Below are 15,595 nucleotides of genomic sequence, written 5' to 3'. Positions count from 1 at the left end.
GTGTAGGACAGGATCTGGGCTGAAGCTGTGGAGGAACAGAGCAGAAGCAGGGCTTGGCAAGAGCTGAGCCCAGGGAGGCAGAGAATCACTGAGCACCCAGCGAGCGACTGCTGCTGCTGAGTTTAAGAACCAGACAGCTAACTTCTTCAGCCAATCTGGCAGGGTGGTCCAAGCAGGACAGTGTCGGAGGATGGTGCCGTGGGGAAGGCGAGCAGAGCTTCATCATCATGGGCTTGCTTCTGGACGGCGCCGTGCCTTGTGGTGCCGGAGGTCTATCTTGCCTGGTGGGAAACTGCGGTGCCATCATGGCAATCAAGTCCCTGGCCACCTCAAACGTGTCCAGGATGGAAGGAAGCTCCTGCTGCTCCACCTGGCAATCTCTAGCAGGAGGGTCCAGTGGCACCAGACTTGACGGATCCCTCTGCAGGCCCAAAGTCGACAGTGCTGATCCCTGCGCAGGACGCAGACCGCTTATGCTGTCAGACTCAGTGCTCTGAACATGGGTGAGCGCCCTCTATTCGTCTTCTTGTGCTGCTTAGGTGGCATTGATGAGTGCGAGCCGTAGTTTCTCTAACAGAGGCCAGAGCCGGCAGGGGACGGAGGGCTGCCTCCATAAGGAGTTCTTTGAGCCTGAAGTCCCTTTCTTTCTTTGTTCTCGGGCGGAGAACTTTGCAGATCTTGAAGCGAGCTGTTTGATGTGCCTCCCCCAGACACTTTAGGCAGGAGTCATGGGGGTCGCCCATTGACATGAGCTTGTAGCAGGTCCCGCACGGCTTAAACTCTTGGGATGGAGGCATGTGCCGAACCCCAAGAGGGGAGGGAACTGGGCTTGGGGGAACCCCCCACTTCTATCAAACTAATTACTGAAAACTAACCCTAACTAATTAACTATTTACAGGTTAACAGAAAGTCCAATCACTGGGGAAACTGCTTGCGGAGGCAAGAGAGACACACAGCTCCAACGACCGTCAGAGGCAGTAAGAACGAATTGAAGAGGTGGCGGGTCGGCAGGGACCTATATACACCTCCATGAAGGCGCAGCTCCGGGGGCTCCACAGCTGACCCGACGGGTACTGCTTGGGGAAAAACCTTCCGACGACTGTGCACGCGGCATACGCACACCTACTTGGAATCGACATGAGCAAGCACTCGAAGAACTTGGCAGATTCCCCCACAATGAAACCCTAATGCAGGGCAGCTTTACCATTAATCTGTGCGTTAGATTAGGAGTCAGCAAGCACCTGACAGGGCTGTAGCCATGGGTGGGCCTGAGTGGGCTGTGGCCCACCCACTTAGCATCCAGGCCCACCCAGATCGGGGCTGGAGCCCCCCGAATCCACAGGCTGGGACTCCCAACACTGGGTCGGTGTCCATCCCTGTCCCGCTCCTGCCAGCGCCACATGCTGCTGCCCTGGTCTCCAGCCCTGCCCCTGCAAGGTACACCCCCGCCCTCCCCCAGGGAGCCTCATGGTCAGGTGCCTGCTGAGCAGTGAAGGACGGCTAGAGATGGCGGGGGAGGCAGGTCTCCCTATCCCCAACCGCCCCATCATTGCCTGCCCAGTTTCCCTGCCCTAGCTACGCCTCTGCCTGTAAAGAAGGAAAGTGCTCTCTTCAAATCACCACTCTGCCAGCAAAAATTGCTGAAGACTGGTTCTTATCAGCCTTCCCTTGAAACTTCAGCAAAGCCTGAAATACAGGCCCTGGGAGAATTCGTCTGAGAGGAGATCCCGACAAAGGTGTGGTGAAGTCAAGGGGTAGTCTGTCGTATAGCAGAGGGTACAGTTTCTCAACCAAGAAACAGGCCTTCTATCCCCAATATTCAGCTAAGCTCTGTTCACGGTACCTCTACCACTACCCGACCGCAGAAAAGGTCTCATTGAAAAGCGGCTCTCTGACAAGGCCCCCTTTGTGCACTGGAAAGTGATCTCAGCAGGATTAGAATTAAATCCCATTTCCTTTACCCTTTTTAGGAACACTAGTACAGCTGCTTCAGTCTCCAGAGTGCTTTAGAAGCATTCCCAAGAGCACCGGTGTGAGACAAGTCATCCCGTCGTACTCGTGGGGGAAAAGGCGGGCACACACAGCCTGACACATTTCAGGCAAGTCACTTAATACTGAGAAAACTCTCAGGAGTCCTGCTAGAAGCTGCCATTACACAATAATGCTGAATTTACTCCATTTGCTTTTCCATGACCATAGTGTGATGCCACAAACGCAGGATAATGACACCATAGCAGGCTCAAGTTCAAGGAGAGGAAGAACTGGGTTACAGTCTATGCATATATTTTATTCTCATGCAGAGACCCAATAACAACAATTGTATCAAACTCACTGATCCCCACTCCTTCAGCATCTGACCTCTTCCTTGCCTGCCCACCCCCAGACACCCTAGTGCAGTGGAGGAAATAGACCGCAGGAGCTGGAGGAGGGCACCTGCATGGCGCAGCAGGTAAGAGCTCTGACTATGTGCCACGAACAGACCTCTGGTATGGAACTCGAGATGGGGGTGCCCCTCCACCCTCCCTAAATGGCAGTCCTGGCCAAGGCTCCCACGGCTTCCCCACAGCTGCTTGTGTCATTCCCACATTTTTGCAGTGCGGGTGCAGCAACAGGGCCAAGAGTCGCGCACTGGCTGTATGGAGGTGGGAGATCACCCTGAAGCCCCCCGCCTCCCCTGAGACATGGACTCAGAGGTGAGGCTGCACCCGACCCTGACACAGTGCCAGGGCTGAGCCTCTCCAGAAACACGCAGGGACTCTGCCCATCTGCACTAAGCTGTAATGTATCTATAGCCTGAAAAAGAAAACTCAGAGAGAAGGGAAGAAGCAGCTGACAGGGATGGGAGAGAATGGGGATGGACGGATGGAGAGAATGGTATTGGTTCCCTCTAACTAGACAGCAGGGATGGGTTTGTGTCTTGGAGAGAAGACGGTTTCCATTCTTCTCAGCAGACTGGGAAACCATCAAATTAAAGAGGCACTTTGTAGCCAAGTCTAACAGAAAAATGCATGAGTCTCAAATAACATTCAGGGACAATTCCTGAGCAGGAAGCCCTTCTCCTCCATCAGTAGTGAAGTAAAGGGGGTGGGATTTGGCGTTCCCACCATAACACAGCCCTTGGACTCCACTGAGTAGGAAAGGAATTATTTGAAGCAAACTCTGGTTAGTAGGTTTAGTCCTCTGGTTATTAGATGTGTGGTTGTGACTATTGATAACACTTTATGATCCTCTGGTGCCTTTTATCCAGACGGATTTCAGTGCTTTACACATGGTATTATTTTATCCTTTGCTGAATTGCAGCCAGCCCTTGGATGGAACATGTCCGTCAACCTTCCCTACATGTGGGATGAAGCGCAGAGTAATCTATCTATTTGAGACTGCTGTGTGGGCATGAGTGTATGCTTTCCTCGATTAGGCTTGTTTCACTCTTGTGAGCAAAACCCATAATTGGTGGTGTATTCTTGTATTGGGTTTTGTCACGTTTGCGATGGAGCACGCTATGAGACTGAGTACAGCAGTGATAAACTTTCTGTTATTACTAGGGCCCTACCAAATTCACAGTTCATTCTGGTCAATTTCACAGCCCTAGGATTTGAAAATAAGACAATTTCACATTTTCGGAAGTTTACCCCTGAAATTTCAGGCTGTTGTAATAGTGGGGGCCCCAACCCAAAAGGGGATGGGGGAGTGTTCCAAGGCTGCTCTAGGGGCATTGCAGGATTGACACCCTCACTTCTGTGCTGCCTTCAGCAGGGATGGAGACCCCCTGCATCCAGACCTACCCCCACAGAGCCCCCCCTGCGTCTGGATCTGTGCTGAGCTCCTCCTCCCTGCATCCAGACCCGTGCCCTGACTAGCCCCCTGCACCTGGACTATCCCAAATGAGCCCCCCATCCCACTGAACCCCCCAGCACCTGGACCCCCATGCTGAGTCCTCAGCACCCAGCCTCCCCTGCTGACCTCCAACCACCTTCATCTGGACCCCCTGCACAGTCCCATTCCCCCTGCACCCAGAACCCTCACTTCTGAGTCCCGGCCTGCGACCAACACGCGCAAACTAGGGCCCGCGGGACCGGCCTGTCCGGCCCGCCTGATCTCCCGGCCAAGGAGGCGAGCCCCGGCCCCTCCCCCGACCGCCCTCTCCCCCGTCTCCGCCCCATCCAACGCCCCTGGCTCCCTGACTCTCTCCGCAAACCCCTGCCCCTCATCCAATCCTGCCCCCCGCTCGCCGGAGCCGGTCCCGCCGCTGCAACGCTCCATGGCAGGAGCAGCGGGCAGAGGGCGAGCGGCTGCGGGGGAGGGACCGGGGTTCGCTCCCCGGCCGGGAGCTCAGGCGGCCGGACAGGACGTGGGCAAACGACATCTGGCCCGCAGGACCGTCCTGTCCAATCCCCAGCCCCTCCCCCGCTGCCTCCCCTCCCCCGGGGTGTGGATACGGGACAGGGAGTGGGGGGGGGGTTGGGGTCCTGGGGGCAGTTAGGGTGCGGAGGTCTCCGGAGGGGGCGGTCAGGGGACAGGGAGCAGGGGGTTGGATGGGTCGGGGATTCTGAGGGGGGCAGTTGGGGGGCGGGAAGTGGGAGGGGGTGGATGGGGTGGGAGCCATGCTATTTGGGGAGGCCCAGTCTTCCCTACCCGGCCCTCCATACCGTTTTACAACCCCATGTGGCCCTCGGGCCAAAAAGTTTGCCCACCCTGCCTTAGTGACACAGTGGGCCTGGCTCATGGCTCTGAGAGTGAAGGCGCAGCCTGGCCAGTTGGAAACTGGTCCATGAGATCGCTGTGCTTCTCTGAGCCATGTGGCTCCTGATCATCGTCAGCTCTCAGACACGCCAGCATGACCCCCGGTCTGAGTCCTGTAGGCCGAGGAGAGCGCTAAGCCCCTGCTGTGCCCTGTGATTCTGCTGCAGAGAACGGCAACCTCTGGCCTTCTCAGTGCGGCTCTCCCCTCTCCTGCCTGGGACCTGACCCATAAAGCACGCTTCCCCGGATTTGTATTAGGCGTGTTTTGTAGACTACTGTGACTGTCTGAGGGAGCTGCCCATTCCCTAGCCCTGTGTGCACCTCTCTGTGATGGGACTTCACCCCAAGAAGCCAATGTGCTGCATGCAGCTAAATAGTCCAGCCCCCCTCCAGCCCCGGTACTGAAGGCAGAGTGAGAGGAATTTCACACACAGAGAACCCCCTAGACTGTTCCGAAGCTAGGCAGAGAGGGTGGGACAAGGGGGTCTCTGAGGCCCTCAGGCTGGGCCTAGCTCACTGCCATGCCCCTCTCAAGGAGTGGTTTTGTCTTCTTGACATATATTCACCCTAACCCAAATCATGACAGGTTTCAGAGGAGCAGCCGTGTTAGTCTGTATTCGCAAAAAGAAAAAGCGTACTTGTGGCACCTTAGAAACTAACCAATTTATTTGAGCATAAGCATCCGATGAAGTGAGCTTTAGCTTATGCTCAACTAAATTGGTTAGTCTCTAAGGTGCCACAAGTCCTCCTTTTCTTTTTCCTAACCCAAATGTATCCCATTGGCTTCAGGGAGTTCCAAGCTGGGACAAGTTCACCTTGATGTCTTTCTCCAGCGGGCGGATGGTTGCAGAATCGCTCCGAGCCAGGGCTGGCTTTGATGCAGCAGCGTGGGGATGGTGCCCCATCCTAGCTGGGCAGGGCTCATGCCCTCCTTGCCTGGCCAATCCCATCGGGCTCCCCTTGAATATGTCCAGGACGCAATGGCTGCAGCCCTGCAGCCGCTGTACAGCCATGGGCACAGTAGGCCTGTGTGTGGGTGTTCGTCTGGCTCCAGGGCTGGGGAGGGAGGAGGAGACCCGGGAAAGAGCAGCAGCAAGCCGTTCGCTGAGTAGACAGGACTGGGCTGGCAGCTCCAGGCGCGTTCCCAGCTCCGCGGAGAGGGACGTCAAGGCTGGCTGGACTGCGTCTGCGCTTCCCTCCGAGCCAGGCTCCGGGCAAAGCGTTGGTGGCTGGGAGACCCAGGGTGTGTGTGATTACCCCAAACCTTCCTGCAGGCGCCGGGGGACTGGGTGGCACCTGGAAAGACCGTGGAGGTGTTTCCTTTGGGCCAGCTCCAGCCTGGCCAGGCTGCAAGCTCAGCTCTCCCCTGCCAGCCTCGTGAAGGGTCCTGGAGGAGCCAGAACACAGGGCAGGGGAGGAGAACGTAACCCTGCCGTGGGGCTGGGGCTGCTTTGCAGCCGAGGGCGGTGGGGGACTGCGTGGGGGCTCCCGCATGGGCCCTGCTGCCCGCCAGGGGACGGACAGCTGGGCCTGCACAAGGGGCCTGGGTTCATACCTGGCGCAGACACAAGGGCTAGTGCCGCACAGCAGCTCGTGAGGATCTGACGGGCTCCATCCCCAGCCGCGCCCTGACGTGGCCCAGCTCTGTGCCTCAGTTTCCCCCTCTGTAGAACAGGAGGATAGCGACACCAACCCTCCGGCTGTCCTGCTGCAGGACTGGGTCCTTGGTGGCATGGTTCTGGAGGATAGCTTCATGCAGCCAGGGAAGGCTGGCATCAAGCTGTCTGTGTTTTCAAAGGCCCTCCAGCTCCCTCCCCTCCCCCTGCACTCTGGTGCGGATTACAGGGATCCCGGCGCGGTTGTTGATTGGGAACGCTTCCCAGCCGCTGCTCCAGGCCCAGAACACGGTGTGTTCGCTTTCAAAGCTCGCACTACGTCTGTCAGCCTTTTACAAGGCCAAGACAAGAGCTGGGAACCAGCCAGGGCCGGAGCTCTTCTCCCTGTTCCTTTCCCGGTGTGCCAACCAGCCGGCTGCACCGTGCCACAGCCAGCAAGTTCCTTTCCCTTAACGCTCAGTGGAAACCCTTCCTGCTGCCCCTTGCCAGCCACGCCAGCGTCACTCCCACAGACCCTGGTCGTCGGCGGGTGGAGATCAAACCTGGGGCCTCTGGAGCTTAGTGAGCCTCTATTGCATGAGCTAAAAGCCCCCTGGCTGTTAGCGACGGCTGCAGAGCAGACTCATCTTATCTCTCTCTCTCGAATGGTCCTGGTGCCACTCGATGGGACACAGCACCACACCCAGAAGGTGCGTGGGTTACATCAGCTGGCGGAGGATTAACTTCATATTGAGCTTCAGATCCCCGTCTTGGGCTTTGATTGATTGGGGAGGGGAGTCCCCAGGCATGCTGGGGTGGCTGGGAGGAAATCGAAAGGAGCTGTTTGTGCTGAATTGCCCCCCCCATCACCCCACATTCTCCATCACAAACCCAGGGACGGCAGCAGCTTCCAGTACGCTGGGCTCCCCATAGCTCCCATCGGGGCAGACCTCAGCTGGGGTAGTTTGTCCCAGCCCTGTCCAGGGGCACAGCACATTCTCCAGCCCCGTTCCTGGAGCCGTGGTCACTGACACGAGCAGTGGATCTGCCCCAGTGACTTCAGTGCAGCTGTGAGACTCAGTGCTGCAGAACAGGAGGCCCCAGGTAACGAGCAGCTGAAGCGCCAGGATGAGAACCCTGGGCCCTAAAGCCGCCCTGTATGACGTCCCCAACCGCTGTCCAGAGGAGAGCGCTTGCCCTGGCTCTGGGACTAGGTCTTTTAATCCGCTCCAGGTGGCTCCGTTCCCCAGCGGCACAGGCTCGTTCCTACCAGAGGGGTTTATTGCCGTCTCTGTTTGCCTCCGTTAACAGCAGGCGGGAGGGAGGGAGAAGCTAGGAATTGCGCACCCGCCCCGCAAGGCAGGTCAGTCTTTCCCAGAGGCTTGGGGAGAGGCTCTGCTTTCACTTTGGCCTATTCGCTCCATCCGACGCTGTTGTGGGCCGGATGTAAACCAAGCTGGCTGGGTTTCAGCCCAACACTCATTGCAGGGCCTCTTGGTGAGGCACCAAGTCCCAGGGTTAAACAGGGCGCCCTGGGGCTCCCAGCTCCCTGCACAAACAGCAAAATCTCATACCCAGTGTGACGAAGTGGGACTGTTCTTAATGTTTCCTCTGAATAGTGTGGGGGTGCCTCGGTTTCCCCTAGGCAGTTCTTAAGTATCTAGGTGGTGGGGTAAGGATGTATGATCGTTGCAGATCCCTAGAGGGCAGGTGTGTGCAGGGGTCTGGACACAGAGAATGGCCGACACCCTGTTTCCTGGCAACTGGTGGCCTGGGCCCTTCCCCCCTGCAAGGTGAGACCTAAGGGTTGGAGAACAAAGAAATCAGGTGCCCTCCTGGCCGGGGAAAGGGACAAAGCCCAGAGGAGGAGGGGCTGGAGGGAGTTTCAGTTTGGGGCTGGCTGGGACATGGAGTGAAGGGTAGACGTGGTTGTCTGGCTCACTGCCCCCCAAAATGGACCCAGCTGAAGGGTCCGGTTCTCGACACCTACAAGCTCTGTATTAGACCATGTTCCTGTCGTCTAATAAACCTTCTGTTTTACTGCGGGAAGCAGCGCGGGGTGAGGGATGTGCTGGCCACGGCTTCCTGCAGCCCCCGTTGGCCTGCAGTGGGGAACTGCGGCCAGTGGGATCCGCGATCGGCCAAAGCTGTGGACGCGACAGGTAAACAAACTGGCCTGGCCCGCCAGGGGGCTTACCCTGGGGGGCTGCATGCCAAACGTTGCCGACCCCGGTGCTACAGCAATCTCCCGTACAGCAATGGCTGTTACAAGACAGCATAAGTTAGAACAACCCAGAGTCTAAAGCTCAGGTGTATTTGAGGATCTGGGCCAGTACTTGGCTGTTTCTATAGTAATGACCCCTGAGCAAGCAGTGTAATGTACATGCTTATCACTGAGCTTGTCCAGAGGCTGCACGTCCATCAGAATGACTAGATGTCCTGATGTGTAATAAAAACACTTGGAGTCATAAAAAATCAACCCAGCCTACTTTACAGGGCCTGAGCCTTCTCTCCCTTACAGCATCTGAGCAGTAGGAGAATGGCTCATACGGGCCACTGTTATGGCTGTTGTATTCTATTTATAAAAGCATAATACTGGCCAGTTTTATAGTTGCTGTATTGTGTTATAAAACAAGAACAAAACATAGAAAAATCAAAAATACAAATTAATGTTTTGAATTAATTTGGGGAAAAGAATTTACAGCACAATACAAGAATTTAAAACATTTCAAACATTCCTTTCTGTCTCTCCAGTATTATCGTCTCTTTTGTTCCAATTTTGGGTAGCGGGAGCGAGTAGTATAAGGGCCCTACCATCAATCAAACGTTAACCCCATCCCTTGATCCCGTAAGCCCTGCACACAGGTCACTGGAAGTCCCACCTCTTGGGAGTATTACTTCCAGGGTCAAGGTGGACACATGTCCGGAAGCAAGGTGTGTCATGTGACCCCTGTAAGAACTCCTCCCACTGTCCTCTGCTGATCAGGATGGATTCTGCCCCCACAGGAACGCTTCGAGAGAAGATTTGACCAATCAGGGGGAGTTCCGGGGTTTGTGTGACCCCTCTAAGAACTCATCCCACTGCCCTCTACCAATCAGCAGGGGTTTCAGCCGCTGGGGACCACCCCGAGAGGAGATTTGCCCAATTGGGGGGAATTCTGGGGCAGGGTGACCCGTCAGGAAGTGGCTCGTGTGACCCCTCTAAGAACTCCTCCCACCACCCTCTACCAATCGCGATGGGTTTTGGCCACAGAGGACAGCCCCAAAAGGAGATTCGACCAAAATAGGGTGGGTTCTGGGATGGGCTCAACCACCCAGAAGAGGGTCATGTGACCCCTCTAAGGACTCCTTCCAATGTCCTCTGCCAATCAGAGTGCAGAACCATCACCTCATAAGTCCCAGCGCTGGGAAGAGGAGGCCATCTCTTACCAAGAAGACGTGTTTTAGAAATTGTGGAAAGGCTGAGAGGAAACGTGGACTCCTTTACCACCCCTGTGAGAACTTCAGACTTTGTTTTAGCCCCGAGGACCTTTGGAGTTGTGTGGAGAAAGCGCTACAGCAGCGACAGTTCTGAAGAGGATGAGAGAGAAGCCAAGGGGATTCCTTTGGCCCAGCCATTGATGGATATGCCAGTATCCGAACCTGAAGCCCAACAGCTCATGAGACACCCCGATGAGCATGGTGGCCTCTCGTCATCCGCCACCCTGGAGGAGGAAGGCGATCATGGCTTGGGGGAGGCACTGGCAGACAAGGTGAATGGAAAAGACATAGCTCAGGTACATGAATGATTAAGAAGCGACGGTCGATGATTGGGTGTAATGAGGTTAGGAACCAGGGGTTGTGTAAATCTAAAAACAAGGAGTGGGAACTTACGCTGGATTCTTGTCTGAAAATCTCTCGACAGCTTGACGATGCCTTTCCAGAGGACCCGGAGGCCCTGGACGGCGTTGCATCAAGCAGCGAAGGTGAACCAGGCCGGCCTTGTTTTTGCTCAACGCCGCTAGAAATTGTTGAAGATGACTCCGAGGAGGACGGCTACAAGGAGTTTAGGAGGAGGCTTGGCATGGAACTCGCTGAGCCAGTGCCACATCACGAGCGTAAAAATGTTATGCGGACTATTGTACACGTTGCTGTTTATGCTGTTCTTCATCACTGTCTTAGGGAAAAGCTTTTTGAAAATGGTGAGGGCTGTGTGATAGATGCCCCAGCCCAATGGCACCATGACTGTGTGAATTGGACTTCAATGGATAGAAACTGCAAGCTCTGGGACCTGTGTGCTGAGCTATGTTTGGAAAGCTTATTGAACACTATTATTGCCATAGGTTATGTTATGCAACGTCTGTGCCTAACCCAAGAACATTTAGCGCAAGGGGTGACCTTGAGAAATGCTGTGCAATTCAGTGGAGACCCTGACCATGTTTTAAAGAAAATGTCCAAACTGGAAGATGCCTGCTTACAGCGTTACATTGACCGTCTGGTCCACACAAAAAGTGACAGAACCCTGCTTAAGAAAAAGTCTATTTGTAAGAAATCTAAAAGGATTAATTGAGAGAATGATGAAGGGACAAACATGCAATATAAAACTTGGTCGCTGTACATTTAAAAAAATCGAATGAAAAGGGCTTTGTGATTATCTGTGTTTCTGTTAGAAGGTCTCTGGCCCTTAAGTGAGCTAAAAGTTTGAATGGAGCATCTGGGTTTGTTTTCAAGAAGCTGTATGACTTGAAATGAAAAAAAATGGTTTGTGAGAACCTAGGTCTTGTGTCTTTGTGTAAAAGAGACCCATTTACAGCAAAAAGCTGTGAAGTGGGAGGGGAACAAATCCTAAAAATGTGTTTACAGTGTAACCCTTCTGCCCATCAGAGTTGGCCACAACAGGGGCTGGATTCAGTATCTAGGAGTTCCCTCCCAGTAACACAATGCAAAACCAGGTCAAGCCCCCACCAGCAGGGCACTGAAGCTCCCCTATGACAAGTTGAAATCACTGAATACTGTGTTAAGTAGTAGTGGGGCCTCAGAGCTGGGACACCATGAACCCAAAGTGACGTCAGCTCTGCAGTCTGTAACCAAACTCCTAATAGAATCAAAATTACCTCTGACATTACACCATGGAGAGAAAGTGCAATTGGTGTTTGGGGCCCTCAGAAGGGAGCTCACACCACTAGGCACAAACCTCCAAACTCTCTCAATTCACTGGGTTTTGGAATCCTTGTCCCTTGCCTAGCGAGTGCTACTTAGTTGATGGCGAGTCCCTCCGTCATAAAAGGCCAAGGACAGTTCCACTGTCCTTGATTCACATAATCAGGATAACAGCACTTTATTCTTCCTGCCCCAATAACAGAGAAACTGGGGATCCCACAGCCTCCAAAGTGACCATTTGGGCTCCTGTGGGCTCAGGCTAGGTGGGGTGAGTGTCCTGTGCAAACGAGATCAGCTCCTGAAGTCCTTTTCCACAACTCACCACCAGATGTCAGGGTAGAGCTCATCCTGCCTCTGCTTACAACACGAAAACAAAACAGGGATGGTTCAGACATGTGTTTGAGTACAATAGAGTTGACTCATCCTGTTGAACTGAATGGTTTTAACCACACCCCCACTGACTAGCGAAGGTAACTGTGATTACTTACCCTTGTTGCTAGAGGGATAAATTTGATGGGTGTGCACCCATAGTAAGGGAGGTGGGTGGGTGAGTTCGGATTAATATGAAATGAAATAAAACCTCAGGAATTCGCAGATGCGATTGGGCAGTTTAAATATAATCCCTGGAGTTGGTAGAGCACTATTGGACAGTGAAAATGACCCAGGAACTGGCAGAACTCTACTGGACAGTTTAAATATGACCCAGGAGTTGTTTGAATGCTATGGGTCACTCTTTCTAGCAATTCAAAGCCATTAAAAGTTTAAAATACTATATTTACCCAAAAAAACCAAAACAACCAACCAAAAAATCCCACCACACACACACACACACACACACGGGTCTAACCCAAAACTGAAATGTTTGAAGGGTTCACAAATCTTCACCATGCTTTAGAACAATCATTTGCTCAAAAGACAAATTTTTAAAAGCTGTGGGTGCTTATTATGGTTGTGATACAACCATTTTATTTCAACCCCCCACCCCAAACTTTAAGCATGAAAGAAACATGTTTAAAAAACAAGCCCCAAAGACATTTACTGAGATCTGCAAAGGGTCCCCACTTGGAAATGGGTACAGTTACATTACGGATTGGTGATTTACTGTTTAATACTTTAAGAAGGCCCTACAGAAAAATGTATTTTAACTAAAAGGAAAAAAATGTGGCCAAAAGCAGCTCGGTTGTGCAGACAGCTTAATTTGTTGGATCATACTAAAGAAGGTCTGTATTAAAATCACAAATGAGTTTGATTCCCCATAGTTTAAATTCCAGGGTATTACTAATTAAGAGGTCTCTTGGGTTTTGGTACTGTTTCTCTCCCTCTCCGTGTGAAAGTTGCAAGCTGCTAATTGTGTTAGTACGTCCTAGACGGAGTCTGTTCTCAAAGCAACACTTTGTAACAACAGAAACAGCACACAGAGACTCCCCGCCCTTTTGTTGTATTTATCTGGCTTTGTTAACAATTGTGCTTTAAAATAGAAATAGAGGATGTATGTGGATGGATGCTTGGTGTGGATAATAACTGAATGATCAGGGAGGTGCAGCCTAAGAATCCAGTGTCCGTCGGCCAAAGAAGGCGTCAACCAGAGGACCCCCGGAGGGCAGACTGGAATCCACCCAACAGCCTCAAGGATGGGAGAACCGAAGAACAAGACGGAGCCGTCAGGAATGTGTCATCTGCTGATTGATTCAGCAACAGCATGATGAAGCAATTCCCATAGGCTGGCATAGGAATAAATTCCTATAAAAATGGACTCTAGAAATGGAAAACTTTGGGGTCTGATTCTGCAAACCAACTTCCAGGCTCATCAGATGTGCATCTGACAAGGCCCTGCTCCCTCCCCGTGTCCAGGCCACCTGGCCAGGGGCTTGGCATGAGCAACTCTAAGGCTGGTAACTATGATAACAACCTTGCAGAACCTCTGTGTGTGTGTGTGTGTGTGTGTGTATGAATGAATGTGTGAATAAATATGAAATTGAATGGAATGTTATAGCTATAACTAACTGCTTACTATGATTCTTTCTGTATGCACAATAAATGTGGCATTTTGCCTTTTCCCTTTTAATAAGATCCTGCTGGTTTTTATTTTATTGGTATAACAAATTCCCCCACCCCAGATCACAAAAGGGAATGTTAGGGAGGGGTGCCTAACGTCCTTAAGTAGCTATTATTTGAGAGTTGTAGCGATCAAATCAACCTGCTAGCTCCTATTTTGAAGTCTGTTTGAAACAAAGGCTTAGGATGGTGTAAAAACCTCATGTATTTTGGAGACTCTTTCAACAGAAACTCTCTTGAATGGCTGCTGGACTGCAAAAGGAGCCATGCTCCCTGTTTTTAACTCTGAAAATATATATTCTATTATATCACTCGTTGGCCATGCTGTCTTAGTAAATAATGGTGCCTATGTTTCTTGCAGTGTGATCTGTTTAGCATGGAACCAGTCACTTTAAACTGCATTTCATCACCGGGCCAAGGTAAAAACCAGTTTAACTGTAGTTTTGCTTAATAACTTCAGGTATTACACAGGTTGGATAGGGATTTGGGGGTAATACTAACTAACATTTTTGCTTGTTCTTTAATCCAAAGGCCCAAACACATATGGGGGTGGGGTGGGGGTGGGGGGCGTAACTTTCTGCAATTGGCTTTTAAATGCATGTGGGTTTATTGAAAAGTATTTTGTTGCAAACTGTGTTTTAAATTCTCACTCTCTCTCTCTCTCTCTCTGTGTAAAAAAACATAGGTGGTTTTTTTTTTAAGTATATGGCTGCAAACTGATGGTAATGGTGTGTTTCAAATTAACAGGGTGCTTTTTTAATGTGCAAAATGTGTTTTAAACTGGATTTTAAAAGTTGATTTTAAAAGCAGTTTGGTTTTTATTTTGCAAACTGAGGTGCATTTAAAAAAATGTTTGCGGGTTTGTTGTTTTTTGTTTTAAAGTGGTAGAAATAAACTCAACACTCCTGTTTGTTGTACAGCCTGAAATGGATTATTTTATTTTAAAGCTCTGACTTTTTAAATAGAAAAACACCCTAATGAATATTTTATTTTTAAGTTTACAAGACAGTTTCATGTGATTTATAATAATGGTGAAAGACAGCTGAAAAGAAAAATTCACCAGATGGATGGATGAAGCCCAGTAAATATACTGTGTTTGGGAGGTTATGAGGTTTTGTATTTTAAGTAAATACATCGGTGTGGGTGAGAAAGATGGTAAAGTTAAGTTTTGTAATATGTTCCTTCCCCCCTAATCGGGAATGTGCAGTTCTCCTGACAATGCTGTAGTCAGAGCTACAGGGACACCTCCACCAGACCAGCCAAAGAACCAGAAATCTGCTTTGAGACCTTTAACAACTCAAAACAGCACAAGAGTGCAGATGAAGCATCAGGGCAGTCCAAACCTCAAATACGTCAAAGCCAAGGACAAAACAAAAGACTCTGGTAAAAACCAACCACGCAGACACAACTCCAGTTCCTCAGCGGCCACCTCCACACCAAGGCCTGAGAAAACCGTGAGTGAAAACGCCCACCTACGATGCTTCGTTCAGAAGACTGAGGGAGGCTGTATCCTTGGGGGTTCTAAAAGAACGGCATTCTAAAAAGGTTTGGGGAAAATATGATGCTTCGTTCAGAATACCGGTGAACGGTGTATCTTCAGGGGGTCTAAAAGAAAGGAGGGCTGGAAAGCACATCAAGAAAGCAAAAGCTTTGGTGGGTGACTTTTTGAAAAATACTTCAATTTTTGGCTCTGCGCAGGCGTGACTAGTTGTGGAAAGGGGCCTGGGTAAAAGGGGCACCCTCAAGGATACACATCAGCTCAGGTGTAAACAAAAGGGGGGACAGCGCTTGGTGGAGAAACAAATGGCTGCCAAAAAGTTCCAGGCCAGGGTCGCTGTAAAAATTTTAAAAAGGGCTAAAGAGGTAATGGGGAGGGGGGACAAAAAGAGATGCCCTCGACTGGAGGCTCTCAAACTGGAATGTCTGAAAATGGGGAGGTGGAATCAGACTCTCACACAGAGTCTGGTTTAGAAAATTCCCCAGAGGGCTCTCTAGAATGATGGGTCCCCATTTCCTCCCGATGACCCTCACGGAGGCGCCTCAGAGTCTGACTCTCAAATAGCATC

General features: G+C 51.5%; 1 long non-coding RNA gene across 2 annotated transcripts; it reads left to right on the top strand.

The window, feature by feature from the left end:
- Positions 1-904: 904 nt before the first annotated feature.
- LOC142069676 (uncharacterized) lies at positions 905-13,539 on the top strand. 2 transcript variants are annotated; one of them, XR_012665620.1, is made up of 2 exons: positions 905-2,449; positions 10,240-13,539. It is a non-coding gene; the product is annotated as an uncharacterized LOC142069676 (long non-coding RNA). The 2 variants fall into 2 exon arrangements; XR_012665619.1 differs by lacking the exon at positions 905-2,449 and adding an exon at positions 8,941-10,111.
- The last annotated feature ends 2,056 nt before the right edge of the window (positions 13,540-15,595 follow it).

Source organism: Caretta caretta, chromosome 20 (assembly GCF_965140235.1).
Source record: "Caretta caretta isolate rCarCar2 chromosome 20, rCarCar1.hap1, whole genome shotgun sequence".
NCBI lineage: Eukaryota > Metazoa > Chordata > Testudines > Cheloniidae > Caretta > Caretta caretta.
This window is presented reverse-complemented; position numbering and strand designations above follow the sequence as displayed.